This window comes from Vombatus ursinus, unplaced genomic scaffold (assembly GCF_900497805.2).
Source record: "Vombatus ursinus unplaced genomic scaffold, bare-nosed wombat genome assembly UNPS02009918.1, whole genome shotgun sequence".
NCBI classification, from domain to species: Eukaryota; Metazoa; Chordata; class Mammalia; order Diprotodontia; family Vombatidae; genus Vombatus; species Vombatus ursinus.
Genome location: NW_020949696.1, coordinates 61,308 through 62,279, shown reverse-complemented (window position 1 = coordinate 62,279; position 972 = coordinate 61,308).

The window sequence follows — 972 nt, the reverse complement described above, 5'->3', positions numbered from 1 at the left end:
GGACAAGGAGAGAGGGAGAGAAGGAAAAGGGGAGGGAGAGAAGAAGGAAAGAGGGACAGAAGGAGAGAGGAGGGGGAGGGAAAAGAAAGGGAGAGAAGGGGAGAGGAGAGAAGAAGGGAAGGAGAGAGGGAGAGAAGGAAAAGGGGAGGGAGAGGAGAGAGGGAGAAAAGAAGAGGATAAGAAGATGGAGAAAGAGAAAAGAGGGAAAGGGGGACAAGGAGAGAGGGAGAGAAGGAGAGGCACGGGAGAGGGGGAGGGGGAAGAAGGGGGAGGCGGGGAGGGGGCGCCGGCGCCGAAGGGGGGCAGGGGGGGGGAGGGGGGGGCGGCTCCGAATGAGGTCAGGGAAGGGGAGGGAAGGGAGGCGGGGAGAACGCGGCGAGTGTCGCCAGGAGTGTGGGGGCGGGGTGAGAACGGAGCCTGGGCGTCCGAGGCCGCGGGGGACGCGTTGGGGAGGAGAGGGCCTGGCATCCCGGGGTGAGGGAGGAGGCGGCTGCTCGAGGACCGAGGCCGGGGCCGGGGCCGGGGCCGGAGCCGGGGCCGGAGCCGAGGCCGAGGCCGAGGCCGGAGCCCGGGCGCGGGGCGGTGGGAGCGCGGATCCTCGCGGCGCGCGCACGCGCCCCCTCCCGCGCACGCGCCCCCTCCCCCGTGCGCGCCCCAGTGCAGGCCGCGGGCTCGGCGGCAGCAGGTGGTGCTGCTGGTGCTCGGCTGAGGCCGGAGCCGGACCGACGGAGCCGAGGCCGGAGCTGCTGCTGCCGCTGCTGCCGCAGCCCCCACCCCCACCCCCGTCCCCGGCCGCCGGCGGCCGCCATTAGACAATAGGAGCTGCAGCCCGGGAGGGCCGCAGGAGGCAGGAAGCGGCGGCCGGCCCGGCAGCGGCCCGGAGCGGGAGCAGGCCCGGCGGCGGAGGGCGGGCGGCCCGGAGGAGGCGGCCCGAGCGGCGGCGGGAGGCCGGGGCGCGCTGCGGCAGCGCTG